Source organism: Bombina bombina, chromosome 3 (genome assembly GCF_027579735.1).
Source record: "Bombina bombina isolate aBomBom1 chromosome 3, aBomBom1.pri, whole genome shotgun sequence".
Classification (NCBI taxonomy): Eukaryota; Metazoa; Chordata; class Amphibia; order Anura; family Bombinatoridae; genus Bombina; species Bombina bombina.
The window spans coordinates 147,247,983-147,263,866 of record NC_069501.1 but is presented as its reverse complement, the minus strand read 5'-3'; the positions used below and the strand labels follow the sequence as shown (position 1 = coordinate 147,263,866).

The following is a 15,884-nucleotide window of genomic DNA, read 5'->3' as shown; positions in this document are numbered from 1 at the left end:
GCATTTTTCAAACTGATGTTCCCATTTCATTTTAAGCTGGAGTGGAGACTTAACTAAAAATTGTTATGCCAATACAAATTGCTGTTATTTGTATTATTGTACATCAGAGCAGTCATTCAGACAAACCCCTGAAGTACTAGGCAGTTAATAAACTGAGATTTAATGGCCCAAAAATATCTTTCTAACCCATGCAGTAGTGTGAAAAGTGAAAGACTGTTCAGCTTAGAGTCAAACGTCCTTGTTGTTGGTAGAAGCAGACTTATAGCTGAACATGCAGAGATGCTTCTGTTCCTTAATAAGAACTTTCCACTAACTTTTGAAAAAATATTCTAATTGCTAGATTGCCTGTTATACTACTAGTTCTCCTCTTGCATAATTATGCTCAAAACATACTGTACTCTGAGGAACAACCTTAGCCAGGCTGGACTGGGAATAAAAAGCAGCCCTGGAAAAATATGAAGACCAGCCCTATTTTCTGTTGAGTCAGTAGAATGCAAATGCCCCATTTTTCTCAATATTATTTTCAGAATTAAATGATATTATATATAGTTATATAGGCACCCTACAACCCAATTGCATCCAGTAATCCCCCCTTTAAATTGTAGCTTTCCAGCCCTAGCTGCTGCAGCTGTTATTTATTGTTGTTATTATTAACATGTCATTGTAATATTTTTATTTATAAACATGTTCTGTAAACTTTGTGACAACAATCAAATAAAACTGTTTTTTTATTTCAAAATATCTCTTGAGATACAGTTCATAATTATAAAGAAGTGATCTTAAATCATTACTCTGTAATGTGCTAGGTAAACTGTCATGACATAAAGTATCGGTAATTGGTATCGGTGAGTATTTGAAAAGTATCGGTAGTTGTACTCGATCTTAAAAAAAATGGTATCGGTGCAACCCAATTTATTATGGAAAGTAAAGTCCTCCAGTGGAGTATGTGGTCACTTTTGGACCTTCAGTAGCAATAAGTCATAAGAGAGGGGGTGACCTAGTAGCCACTTTTGGACCAGTGGTAGCAAATAAAATATGCTTACTGAGATTGTAATATGCACCTATTTCACTTGTAAAAACAAAATGTATTCTTACCTGATAATTTTTTTTTTTTTCCTGGCATGGAGAGTCCACATATCTATTTAATTACTAATGGAAATTCAACTCCTGGCCACCAGGTGGAGGCAAAGAACACCCCAGCAAAGCTTCAAGTATCCACCCATTACCCACAATCCCCAGTCATTCAGCCAAGGAATTATGGAAAGCGAAGACACAAAGAGTATAGAGGTGCCTGAGGTTAAGAAAATGACAAAAAGCCATCTTAAAATAAGGGCGGGTCGTGGACTCTCTATGCCAGGAAAGAAAATGATTTATCAGGTAAGTATAAATTATGTTTTCCTTCAAGGACAATAGCTTAATGCCAACAGAATGCATAGGCTCAAACGGAGCCTGCTGTAGAACTTAAGGAACTAGATTAAGACATCAATGAGAAGCAATTGACCTAAACACAGGCCTGATTCTAACCAAAGACTGGACAAAAGTTTGAACATCTGGCAAAATTGCCAGATGCTTTTGCAAAATAATCGACAGGGCCAAAATCTGACCCTTTAGGGTACTGAATGATAAAGCCTTCTCCAGGCCCTCCTGAAGAAAGGACAGAATACTTGGAATTCTCACCTGACTCTAAGAAAAACTCCTAGATCTGCACCAAAGAAAGTATTTATGCCATACCTAATAATAAATCTTGCGAGTAACAGGCTTACAAGCCTGAATCATATTCTCAATAACCTTCACAGAAAAACCTTGCCTGGAAAAGACTAAGCGTTCAATCTCTAAGCAGTCAGCTTCAGAGAGACTAAGTTTGAATGAAGGAAGGGACCCTGAAGCAGAAGATCCCTCCTCAGAGGCAATTTACACAGGGGAAATGACGATATCTTCGCTAGGTCCACAAACCAAGTTCTGCGAGGCCACACTGGAGATATTTGAATCACTGAAGCCTGCTTCTGTTTGATACGAGCTATCACCCGAGGAAGGAGGGCACCCGGAGGAAACAGATAAATTAGGCCAAAATCCCATGTCACTACTAGAGCTGTTAGAGGATTTCTTGATCCTGCTCCATATCTTGGAAGCTTGGCTTTTAGACAAGATGCAATCAGATCCAACTATGGAACTCCCCATTTGATCATTAAAATTAGAAAACTTATGGATGTAGAACACATTCCCCTGGATGAAACATCTGCCTGCTTAGATAATCTGCTTCCTAGTTGTCCACCCCTGGGGTATGAATGGCAGAGATATGACAATTATGAGACTCTGTCCACTGAAGAATGTAAGTCACCTCCTTCATAGCTAACAAGCTCTGAGTTCCTCCTTGGTGGTTGATAGACACCACAGAAGTGATGTTGTCCGGTTGAAATGTGATAAACTGGACTAAACTCAGTTGAGACCAAGCTGTTAGAGCATTGAGAATTTTTTCTCTCAATTCTAGGATATTTAGGGGGGGGGCAGACTCTTCCTGAGTCCAAAGCCCCCAAACTGCTACACAGCCTAACAGGCTGGCATCCGTGGTCACAATCTCCCAAGAAGGTCTCAGGAAACAAGTGCCCTGAGACAATTGGTCCTTGGAGTTCCACCAAAACAGAGAAATCCTTGTCTGAGAGTCTAAAATTATCCTCTGAGAGAGATCCAAGTGGCTTCCGTTCCATTGACTGAGCATACATAATTGTAAAGGTCTCAGATGGAAGCGAGCAAATGGAATAATGTCCATGGATGCCACCATGATACCAATTACTTCCATGCATATTGCACACTGATGGATGAACAGAGGACTGCAGAGAATAACAGGCTTCCAGAAGCTTGAATTTTCTGACCTCCATCAAAAAAATCTTCATAGATACTGAGTCTATGATTGTCCCCAGAAAACATACCCTGGTATTTGGCACCAAGGAACTTTTCCCTAGATTCACCTTCCACCCATGAGAGCTGTGAATGACTAACAGATAATCTGTATGGGATCTTGCTAACTGAAAAGATGGCACTGAACCAAGATATTGTCCAGGTAAGGAGCCACCGCAATCCCTAGAGACCTGGCCAAAGCCAGAAGAGTCCCTAGAACCTTTGTAAAGATTTGAGGAGCAGTGGCAAGGCGAGGAACGAAATGTTGATCCAAAAAAGAAAACAAGAGGAACTTTAAATGTTCCCTGTGGATAGGCACATAAATATGTATGCTTTAGGTCTATGGTGGTCATACAATGACCCTCATTAACCAGAGGGAGAATAGAACGAATAGTCTCCATTTTAAATGACAGAACTTTGACAAACTTGTTGAGAGACTTGAGGCCTAAAAAGGGTCAAAAAGATCCCTCCCCTTTTTGAGAACCAAAAAAAGATTTGAATAAAATCCCTGACCCTGTTCTGCTAGAGGAACTGGGATAATTACTCCCAGAGAAGACAGATCCCTTACATAGTTTAAGAAGGCATCTCTCTTTACCTGGTTTACAGATAATCTTGATAGTAGAAATATGTCCCTGGGGGGCAAGATTGGAATCCAATCCTGTATCCCTGGAGACTACATCCACTGCCCAATGATCTGGAATGTTGCAAATACAAGCCTGCTGAAAGAAGGAAAGCCTGCCGCCTACCTGATCCAGAAGTGAATCAAGGGTGGCCCCTTCACGTCAGTGGAAGGCTTTCTGGATTGCTTACCCTTACTCCAGTGCTCACTAGCTCTCCAAGAAGTCTTGTCTTGCTCAGATTTAGAAGAGAAAGATTTCTGTTCCTTAAAGTTACAAAAGAAATGGAAATTAGAAGTCTGTCTACCCTTGGGTCTATTCCTCTTATCCTGCTGTAAAAACTCCTTTTCCACCAGTAACCATGGAAAAGATCTCTGCCAGACCAGGACCAAATAAAGTCTTACCCTTAAAAGGTAGAGACAGACGTTTGGATTTGGAAGTCACATCCGCAGGCCAAGACTTTAACCAAAAGGCTCTGCGGGCTAGTGTTGCAAAATTAGAAATCTTGGCTCCCAGCCTGACAACCTGCATACTGGCATCACAGATAAAAGTATTAGCCAAGTTTAGAGCCTTGATCCTAGCTTGGATCTCCTCTATAGTAGTCTCCACTGAAATTAGAACAGACAACAATGAGTCACACCAATAAGAGGCTGCACCAGTAACTGACATCCATTGCAACTCCTCATAAAGAAACATTTTTCTTAAATAATTCTCCAGTTTCTTATCCATAGGGTCTCTGGAATAATGCTTTGATAAGGTTATTTTAAATCTGGTTCTTTGTTGTGTTCTGGCTTGTCTATATGGCTGTATATTCTCTAACATATACTTTTTTACAGTTGTAATATGTATTTGTATACTTTTCTGGTAGATATTCTGAGATTCCTTCATGTGTTTAAGAGTTAAAGGTATAGGGGTAATTTATGTAAGAAACCCAATTATAGAACAGAGTTAGAGAACCCTATATGCCCTCAAAATTTTACGGAAGTTCCTAGATAATTATTACTGCATCTGTATAGCACTATGGATTTTTAGACAGCTCAAGTATTTTATAAATGTTGAATGCAATGCTAACTGGGCTTTATATAGAGACCCTTGTTACTTTACTTGTGTTCAATACTCCAATCCTCAAGTAGATTACTCTTGTTGCTACTATATCAGTATTTGAGCAACTTCTCTAACTGTCCCCCCACACTATATGCCACAAATATCTATTAAGGGTCCAAGGGAGGCTCTATAGATTTAAACCTTGCTACTGGCCCCCTATAAATTCCCCTCACTGATATATAGTAATATTGGAGGCACAAGAGAGACCTCTATTGTTTGGGGATTCACTATTTCTAAGATTTTTATAATTTATAATAGGGGTTACGTGTGTCTCATATTTTTTTCTATAGGTTAAGTTAAACTATTTGATCTTGATATCTAACTTTTCCCAATTATAACAAAAGTGAGGATTATATAGCATAGGAGTGTACAATTGTGAGTATTCTTAGCCATAATTCAACATACACTATGAAGGTTACCTCCAGACCTATATATTATATTATATTGTATTATGATTGTTCTCTTTGTCCTTATGTATAAACATATGACTATTGCTCATATGGGCCTTATTACACAAATTGCCCATTTAGTTATCGCTTGTCACTAGCTTGATATATTTCTGTTTATAGAGCTTTCACAACTAATGGGTCTTGGTACTCCAACAGCATAAGCTGTCTCTCAGTCCTTGATATATAACTATAGGATATAGGGTAGTATCTTTTTTAATTATACCTAGTTGGTGTTATATTGCATACTTTGTCTAATGATATTGTAGTTTGAATCCTTCACTCATAGATATTTGTAACAATGTATTACTACATAAATGCCTATAAATATTATTTGTCACTAGCTAATGTTATATATATTGTCCATGGTTACTGCCTTCTCAATATATAAGGATTTATGGACACGTATATGTCCAGTGAAAGATTGAAGAGGCACTTGTCATTGGCATACATAACAGCAATGGCATCCATGATGGGAGGGGAGGAGTTCTATGATCATCCAATCATTTTACTTCTCAAGCCTTTTTAAACACAGGGGTACTGCATCTAATCAGGATATGACTACGGCACCTTGCCGAAACACGTAAGACCTTTTTGCTATGCTCCTTTACGCTATGCATTGTAATGGTGCTTGCTGTCCTACATGCTTTTATTGATTTTTTAATAAAGTTAATTTTTTATCTACAGAGCGGTGGTAAACTGATTTCTTTTCTATACTGATACTCATTTAACCGGCTATAGCATGCTCAACAGTCTGACATAGTCACTGCTGCAATAGGATTGATTCAAAGACACACACCTCTGGAAGGACGTCATCAACACACGCTGAGAGGACATTGGCGGTATCGGACCTGTTAGACAGACCGATGAGGCAGACAGCGGTGAGCACAATTGATGCACTTGAGTTCCAGAGTGAACAGCCGCGCTACCTCGGACAAAGGTATCCTATGTTCCGGGATCCTCTTTGAAGGCACAAGGAGGTATGTTTCTGGGCCTTAAGAGGCATAACGTATGTTTATAGAAACTTGCAATTTGTGAATTATACAGGATATAAGTGACTATGGGGATATGAGTGCTACCATAATTCATGTGCACTTATTTTACATATTATTAACGCCTAATAAGCTAAGGCTACATTGTGGGAAGGATATCCCTGAAGAGGTGTATGTGTAAATAACGCCCCTTTTTTCTTTCACAACCTGTTTGGATTACCAGCGAGTTTTGTTCCCGCACTAAGGGGCTATGGATAAATAAGTGTCAGATTTGATTATATTTTTGAACCAACCCTAACAGACTGTGTTATAATACTACACGATGAAATTAATATACCTATGTATATAACCTTACTATTCCTGATCTGCAAAAATTAATAATTTAAGGTGTAACAGTTAATACTACCAGTAAGGTTATATTTGCAGCACACTAACAGACAAAATGGACAGCAGCAATTTACAGTTTTATTCACTGATGCTAGTAACTGACAGAAATGCCAATCCTATGGACTGTGACAAAATTATCTCTGACGACAAAGGTATACTAACTCTCAGCAATCTATTCGATTCTATGGAACACCTACTACTCAAGGAAACAAGGGTTCAGTGGGACCTATGGACATTTGATCGATACATAAAAGCATAAATGATACCCAGAGGCCTATACATCTTTAAATTTCCCACTTTTGAAGTGGACTTGAATGATATTGAGTTTATAGAGGCCTGGAATGAGGTCCTTTCTGAATGTTCCTCAAGATTAATGCTAATGCTTGTAGAATACAAAAAGAAACAGCTGATTGAGGTCAGGGGGTACATTGATAAAGTGCAATTAGAAATGAAAAATAGAAGAAATTATACTGATTTTGCTAGATCTGATAGCCTGCTTAGAGATACCTTAGCCACTAACAAGAGGGCAGTGATGGAAAATAAACACCTAAAATATCTAAGGGATAAATCAGACTATGAAACAAAAACAGTATATATATGGAATATGAAACAAAGGGCACTCAATAGACAGAGAACCTACAATACCCAAAAAAATAAAAATAAAAATAAAAACAAACATAAGCAAGGGAATAGGTCAAGGTAAAACTGTTTCCTTCTCAGAAAATGAACCATAATATTCCTCAGATGAAAGGTCATCTGGCAATGAAGAAATAAGTACTAACACTACAGGGATACTTAAAAACACTGATGTTATACAAAAAACAGAGCAACAACCAGTTGTAAGACCTAAAGAACGGAGAACACCTAATAATAGAGCAGCAGGAACCAAATATACACCAACAGCACTGACTACACAGGGATTATTAATGTCAGATTTAGAACAGGTTTTTCCCATGGATCCAGCCCTGTCATCAATTCCCATAGATTCACACAAAACTCAGGACAGGTACCCATTACGGGGACCATGAGCCCAAAGCAAGTACAAATAGCTAATATAATAAAGTTATCACAAAAAGATCTTACTAATGAGCAACTTAAATTATTGGGATATGGCCTCACATTTGCCCCCACAGATGATTTTGATGTCTTTCAGACATTGATCGATGTAAACCGTTTGATCAGGAATATAACTTTAAAGAAACATTTTTTGGGTAAGGAAGACCCAAACTTTATGTCTGTGGTGAAAAATCCCTCTGGTACCAACAGGGAGTTAGATAAATTAACTTTTCAGGACAAATGTGATGCCATGACTCTTTATGAATTACAGTCTGAGACTATCTATGAAGATGGTAGAATTAAAAAAGGTACCTCTATAAAACCAAAATCCAAGTTTTATCCCATTCATTCCAGAGGAGATATTATAGAAACCTTTTACAGTAGAATTGAGAAGAATCTTATGGACCTGAAAACCACAGGGAGTCCCATCAAACATAATATAACTAACAAAGAAAGAATAGCTATAAAACAATTACAGGAAGATACCAGTTTAGTCATTAAAAATGCGGATAAGGTGGGCACAATTGTCGTCATGGACAAGATGACATATTTTGAGGAAGCTTACAGACAGTTAGGTAATACTGACAATTATAGGGTACTACCAGGGGACCCCACTCTCAGGTTCAAAGATGAATTATGTCACATTCTTGATGATTGGATGGAGCAGGGGTTTCTTGATGCTAAAACAGCTGAATACCTACTTGTGGATAATCCAAGGATACCCCTGTTCCATCATCTCCCTAAGTTTCATAAATCCTTAAGTAACATACAAGGCCGCCCAATAGTTAGTGGGATTGGGCCAATGTTCGAGCACCTATCCCAGTGGCTCGACTCCATATTACAACCTTTTGTTACTTTTATGCCTTCATATATAAATGACACAAAACATGTACTAAACTTGATGGAGTATATAAAATTGGAGGATACTTTTCATTGGGTATGGTGAATGCAGTATTACTGTACTTATTTGAGAGAGAAAGTAGATCCGGTGACTCGAGCACTCAAGCTGACTCTATCCGATTAACCCGGAAGTGAACCTTTAGCTGTGTTGACCCAACTCCTGGAGTGCCGTAGCCAGTGGCAGCGCAACCAAACTGCCGAAGTACAGTTCATCAATAGAGCTTACAGTCAAAGGTGGTGTGGACAGTGGCGGATGTCTGACGCGTTTTGTGCCCCCTACAGGCACTTACTCATAGGTCTATGAGTAAGCGCCTGTAGGGGGCGCGAAACGCGTCAGACATCCGCCACTGTCTACACCACCTTTGACTGTAAGCTCTATCAATGAACTGTTCCACTTTGTTCATGGATTTTATGGATTGGTATTTACCGTGTATTTTTTGAATAAATTGTGGACTTTTATTTGCATACTATCTATGTGTGTAGTGCCTGCCATTTTTCCTACATTACTGTACTTATCTATACCTCATCAGGAGGGTATTAAAGCAATACAGTTTTACCTGAGAAAATATTCTGAGTATACACATGAGATTCAAGACTATGTTGTTGAGGTAACCAGATTTCTTCTCACACATAACTTTTTTCAGTTTCAGGATGTTTTCTGTCTCCAGAGATGTGGAACAGCGATGGGGGTTAACTTTGCCCCCTCGTACGCCAACCTATTTTTAGGTTGGTGAGAATCTTTCCACATCTTTGGAGATGGAAATATATACAAAGATGATATTCACATGTATGGTAGATACCCTGATGACCTCCTCTTCATTTGGAAGGGGAGAGAACAAGATGTTGCTTTCTTTGTGAATATGCTTAATGACAACAACATTGGTCTTAGTTTCACTTTTGAAACTAACTGTGAAAAAATCAATTACCTTGATGTTACCTTGATTGGCTCAAGAGAGGACAGGGTGTCAACCAGGATATACAGGAAGCCTATCTCAAGAAATTCCTTGCTTCATGGCAAGAGCTGCCACCACAAGAGCTGTCACCCCAAGAACACAGCAGCTGCTGTGGCCAAGGGGGAATTTATACTTTTAAAATGTAATTGTACTAAGCAAAGTGACTTCTGCCATGAGGCTAAAGAACTGGAATATACAAAGGTGTCAATTTTGTCACCAACTACAGTGTCCAGTTTCCTCAAATTTCACATATAATACGGAAACATTTTCATATACTGGCAGCTCATGACAAATTGACAGAATTGGCCAAGAATGGAGTCAGATGTAGCTCCAAAAAGTGCCCCATGTGAATTTCTTGATAAAACAAAAACTTTCACCTCTCATATAACAGGGGAAGAATTCAAGATAAAGTCATGCATGAACTGTATGTCCACTGAGGTTATTTATATGCTGAAATGCCAGAAGTGTGGAGTTCAATACATAGTTCTCACCTCGAGAGATATAAAGTCACGCACGAGGGAGCACTTGTCCACTATCACATGAGGAAGGTCCACTACACCATTAGTACGCCACTTTGTGGAAAAGCATCAGGAAGAGATAACCTCACTAAGATGAGAAAATATTCTGAGTATACACATGAGATTCAAGACTATGTTGTTGAGGTAACCAGATTTCTTCTCACACATAACTTTTTTCAGTTTCAGGATGTTTTCTGTCTCCAGAGATGTGGAACATCGATGGGGGTTAACTTTGCCCCCTCGTATGCCAACCTATTTTTAGGTTGGTGGGAATCTTTCTACATCTTTGGAGATGGAAATATATACAAAGATGATATTCACATGTATGGTAGATACCCTGATGACCTCCTCTTCATTTGGAAGGGGAGAGAACAAGATGTTGCTTTCTTTGTGAATATGCTTAATGACAACAACATTGGTCTTAGTTTCACTTTTGAAACTAACTGTGAAAAAATCAATTACCTTGATGTTACCTTGATTGGCTCAAGAGAGGACAGGGTGTCAACCAGGATATACAGGAAGCCTATCTCAAGAAATTCCTTGCTTCATGGCAAGAGCTGCCACCACAAGAGCTGTCACCCCAAGAACACAGCAGCTGCTGTGGCCAAGGGGGAATTTATACTTTTAAAATGTAATTGTACTAAGCAAAGTGACTTCTGCCATGAGGCTAAAGAACTGGAATATACAAAGGTGTCAATTTTGTCACCAACTACAGTGTCCAGTTTCCTCAAATTTCACATATAATACGGAAACATTTTCATATACTGGCAGCTCATGACAAATTGACAGAATTGGCCAAGAATGGAGTCAGATGTAGCTCCAAAAAGTGCCCCATGTGAATTTCTTGATAAAACAAAAACTTTCACCTCTCATATAACAGGGGAAGAATTCAAGATAAAGTCATGCATGAACTGTATGTCCACTGAGGTTATTTATATGCTGAAATGCCAGAAGTGTGGAGTTCAATACATAGTTCTCACCTCGAGAGATATAAAGTCACGCACGAGGGAGCACTTGTCCACTATCACATGAGGAAGGTCCACTACACCATTAGTACACCACTTTGTGGAAAAGCATCAGGAAGAGATAACCTCACTAAGATGGTGTGCTATAGAAAAAGTTAAGTTACCCAAAAGAGGGGGAGACTTAGACAAATTACTAGCTAAACAAGAGGCCTACTGGATGTTTAGGCTCAGAACTAGACATCCAGAGGGCTTCAGCTCCAGGTATGACCTAATAAACTATTGGGAATAGGTCAACAATGCTTATGATAAACACAGCTCATAACTGTGATATAGCTGTTTACAGAGCACCTCCAACCAATGGCTCGACACATTAATAGCTTTAGTTGTCACTAAGTCCCTGACTTATATATGTATAATATAGGACAGTATCTCTTATACTATTCAAATTCAGTTAGTATTTTATTACTCATAGCATTCTTTCAGGTACACCTATTAATTGCACTATTGTTCATATAGGCTTCTTATAGAACAATGTAACATTATATTATTACACAAATTGCCCATTTAGTGTCAATAGCTTTACATATTTCTGTTTATAGAGCTTTCATAAATAATGGGTCTTTTTACTCTCAGTCCTTGATATATAACTATAAGACATAAGGTAGTATCTTTTTTAATTATACCTAGTTGGAGTTATATTGCATACTTTGTCTAATGATATTATAGTTTGAATTCTTCACTCATAGTAATTTGTAAAAATGTATTACTACATAAATGCCTATAAATAGTATTTGTCACTAGCTAATGTTATATATATTGTCCATGGTTACTGCCTTCTCAATATAAAAGGATTTATGGACACGTATATGTCCAGTTATACATTGAAGAGGCACTTGTCATTGGCATACAGAACAACAATGGCATCCATGATAGTGAGTGGAAGAGTTCTATGATTATCCAATTGTTTTACCTCTCAAGCCTTTTTAAACACAGGGGTACTGTATCTAATCAGGCTATGACTACGGCACCTTGCCGAAACGCGTAAGGCCTTTTCGCTACGCTCCTCTACGTTATGCATTGTAATGGTGCTTGCTGTCCTACATGCGTTTAATGATTTTTGAATAAGGTTAATTTTTTATCTACAGAGCGGTGGTAAACTAATTTCTTTTCTATACTGATACTTATACTTATGTATAGATACACAGAAATAATCTGTTATACAAATGTATATGTGAGCTAATGTGTATGATATTTACTTATTCTGCACACTACTTCCTCAATAAAAAAAAAAAAGAAATACTTCAAATGCCTTGGTTCTTCATTTAGTTGAAAATGTTATTTTTAGTTTAAAAATAATATATATATACTGTACAAGAAATGGCTGGCACTCGCTTGTCTTTGAATGTGTATTTATTGAATACACAACATGTGATTTTGGGGATCTCACCCCTTCATCAGACAGATATCTACAGTACTTATATACAAAGTTCCAAGGGAGTGCACTCTCACCTCACAATACAACTGCCAGGGTGCGAGCAGGACAAACTGTCAGTTGTGAGGTGAGAGTGCACTCCATTGGGACTTTGTATATATGTAGCTATATATCTATATATAGAAATATAAATATTTTATACATTGAAATATTTATATTTAAAATAAGAAAAATTTCTTATAAGTGTAGAACAAAAGTATTTGAAATATTTCTATTAAAAATATATATACTGTATATATTCAATTTGTTTAAAATGGATGTTATAGATTTCAATTAATTCCACAATTTAATGCCACAAAGCTTAACTGTGGTATTAATATATCTACTTTACTGCTAATTAATCATATTAAATAGGGCATGTGGAGAAATTATTTACATTTGTGAACAACAATCTTTACAAAAAATATACTTAAAATTAAGTTCAGTACTAGTATATACATTCTGATTGTATGTGTGTATATATATATATATATATATATTTATCATCAATGCTGATTTTTAAAATATTTTTCTTTGTACATAAATCAGCTAGATTACGAGTTTTGCGTTAGCAGTAAAAAAGCATTGTTATGCTTCATAACGCTGCTTTTTCCCTAACAATGCTATTACAAGTCTTGGGGTGTACCGCACACCTTTTTGGCCATCACACAATGTCAGTACCGCACTTTTAAAAAAGTCATTTTTCAATGGGGCTCCCATAGCGCCGGTATTACAAGTTTGCCTGGGAGGCCAAAAAGTGAGCGGTACACCCTATACTTTCAAGATCCGTACCGCCATCTAAAGTCAGTAGTTATGAGTTTTACGTTACAAAGCTGTACCATAGTTTTGTAAAGTGTTAAAAATTACACTAACACCCATAAACTACCTATTAACCCCTGAACCGAGGCCCTCCCGCATCGCAAACACTATAATAAATTTATTAACTCCTAATCTGCCGCTCCCGGCATCGCCGCTACTATAATAAACCTATTGACCCCTAAACCAACGCCTTCCTGCATCGCAAACACTATTTAAAGATTATTAACCCCTAATCTGCCATCCGCCCACACCACCACTATAATAAACCTATTACCACTAAACCCCTATCAGCCAATAAGAATTAAAGGGGAAAAATCCTATTTGCTGATTGGAACAACCAATAGAATGAGAGCTCAATCCTATTGGCTGATTGTATCAGCCAATAGGATGGAAGCTCAATCCTATTGGCTGATTGCAACAGTCAATTGAATGTTTCCCCTTTAATTCCTATTGGCTGATAGAAATCTTTCAGCCAATAAGAAAGCAAGGGACGCTATCTTGGATGACGTCACTTAAAGGGAACCTTCATTTTCCAGCAACGACCGTTAGAAGAGGATGCTCCACGCGGATGTCTTGAAAATGGACCCGCTCCACGCCGGATGGATGAAGATAGAAGATGCCGTCTGGATGAACACTTCTTCTCGCTTGGATGAGGACTTCGCCAGATGGATGAAGATTGAAGAGGCCTCCTGGATGAAGACTTCTTTCTACTTGGATGAGGACTTCATCGGCTGGATGAGGATGGATGTCCGGACTTCGATAACTGTAAGTGGATCATCGGGGGTAAGTGTTAGGTTTTTTTAAGTTTTTTTTGGGTGGGTTTTTAGGGTTTTGGGCAATGTAAAAAAGCTAAATGCCCTTTTAAGGGCAATGCCCATCCAAATGTCCTTTTCAGGGCAATATTTAGCTTAGGTTTATTTATTTGTGGGGTTTGGTTGGGTGGATGGTGGGTTTTACTGTTGGGGGGTTTGTATATTTTTTACAGTAAAAGAGCTGATTTCTTTGGGGCAATGCCCCACAAAAGGCCCTTTAAAGGGCCATTGGCAGTTTAGTGTAGACTAGGGTTTTTTATTTTGGGGGGCTATTTTATTGTCATAGGGCTTTTAGATTAGATTTCATTTGTTTTATTTTTGATAATTTTTTCATTCATTTTTTATTTTTTGTAATTTAGTGTTTATTTTTTTTGTAAGTTAGAACATTGTACTTTAATAATTTAATTTATTTTATTTTATTGTAATGTTAGTTTTTAGTGTAAGGCAGATTAGGTTTTATTTCACAGGTAATTTTGCATTTATGTTAACTAGGTAGTTAGCAAATAGTTAATAACTTTTTACTAACTAGTCTACCTAGTTAAAATAAATACAACCTTAACTGTGAATTAAAAATAAAACCTAAGATAGCTACAATATAACTATTAGTTATTTTGTAGCTAGCTTAGGTATTTTTTTTACAGGTAAGTTTGTATTTCGTTTTAAAAAGGTTTATTTAGATTTATTTAAATCTATTTAATTATATTTAAGTTAGGGGGTGTTAGGGTTAGACTTAGGCTTATGGTTACGTTAGGGTTATGCTTAGGGTTAGGGGTTAATATATTTATTTAGTGTTAGTGATGTTGGAGGGCAGAGGTTTAGGGGTTAATAACTTTAGTATATTGGCGGCAACATTGGGGACGGCACATTAGGGGTTAATAACTGTAATGTAGGCGGCTGCAATGTTAAGGGCGGCGGATTAGTGGTTAATAAGTGTATTTAGGTGGCGGCGATGTTAGGGGCATCAGATTAGGGGTTAATAACATTATGTAGGTTGCAGCAATGTCGGGGGCGGCAGATTAGGGGTGTTTAGACATGTTTATTATGTTAGGTTGTTATGGTATGTTAGACATCAATGGGGCTGCGTTACAGAGCTTTTGTTTACGCGATTGCAGGTGTTAGGCTTTTTTTTGCTGGCTCTCCCCATTGATGTCTATGGGTAAATCGTGCACGAGCATGTCAAAGTAGCGCTTGTATTTGGGTGCGGTATGGAGCTCAACGCAACCATATCGCCCATACAAGCCTGCTTTTTGTAAACTTGTAATAGCAGCGCTATAGGGAGGTGAAATAACGCCGCTTTTGTGGCGGTCGTTAATTTCCTTATAGCGCTGAAAACTCGTAATGTAGATGATATTTCTTAATACTTGTTATACTTGTATCTTGTTTTATTTTAATCACGTTTTGTTTTGCCCTATTTTAAAGGAACACAGAGATTTCAAGCCAGTGATATATACGCAATGGATAATATTTTGTTACAAATGTTATTTTCTACAAATATATAACCATAGAATGTGAAAAGTCACTCTTACTCTAGCAGCAGAGTTCCAATAAATACACTGAACAATACAAATGCTGAATTCAGTTACCTATCAGTGACTGATTTGGAGTACCGCAGTGCCATTTATGAATGACAATTTGTAGCTTTCTGCACAGTACACAGACTATATTATGGTTTAATAAAAGGCTGTTACACCCACATATACATTAACTCAGTGCTTGTACAAGTGATGTGCATTGTTTTTTGCAGCATCTGTTTATATAAAGGACAGCAATTACTTCTAAAATTAGATCAGTTTTCTTTTCTTATTTTTAAACCATATTATCTCATTGCCTATATTCCTGTCCTCCGGAATGACCTTAGGATGCTTAGCGACTATGGGTTATTGTGGGGCACAACATATGGGGCTTATTATTTAATCAGGGACTTCTTCAGTGTTTCTTTATTCATCTTA

The 15,884-nt window shown here is 37.7% G+C and overlaps 1 protein-coding gene across 1 annotated transcript in view; it reads right to left on the bottom strand.

Annotated features, from left to right (window-relative positions):
* TMPRSS15 (transmembrane serine protease 15) overlaps positions 1-15,884 on the bottom strand; it is an 839,864-nt gene that overhangs the window by 38,601 nt on the left and 785,379 nt on the right. The gene's annotated exons all lie outside the window — the stretch shown is intronic.